The sequence below is a fragment of the Otolemur garnettii genome, unplaced genomic scaffold, assembly GCF_000181295.1.
Source record: "Otolemur garnettii isolate 467f Iridium unplaced genomic scaffold, OtoGar3 scaffold00184, whole genome shotgun sequence".
NCBI lineage: Eukaryota > Metazoa > Chordata > Mammalia > Primates > Galagidae > Otolemur > Otolemur garnettii.
Genome location: NW_003852579.1, coordinates 469,324 through 469,817, shown reverse-complemented (window position 1 = coordinate 469,817; position 494 = coordinate 469,324).

The window sequence follows — 494 nt, the reverse complement described above, 5'->3', positions numbered from 1 at the left end:
AAAAAAAAAAAAAGAAAAGAAAAAATTATTTTTACTTTTTAGGATTTTTTTGTTAAAAACCAAGACACAAACACAGTAGCCTTGGCTTACATGATGTTAAGATCATCAATATCACTGTCTTCTACCTCCATATCTTGTCCCTCTGAAAGGTCTTCAGAGGCGGTACTATGAATGGAACTGTCACCTCCTATGGCAACAGTGCCTTCTTCCAGTCGACCTCCTGAAGGACCTTCCTAAGACTATCCTACAGTTAATTTTTTTTTTATAAATAGAAAGAATACACTCTAAAACAACAATACAAAGTATAGTGAATACATAAGCCGGTGACATAGTCGTTTACTATCATTATCAAGTATTATGTGTTGTACATAATTGTATGTGCTAGATTTTTATAAGACCAGCAAGGCCGTAGGTTTGTTTAGACCATACTCTCCTCAAATGTGTGAGTAATGAAGTGCTATATGAGATTATGATGGCTACAGCATCATTAGGCA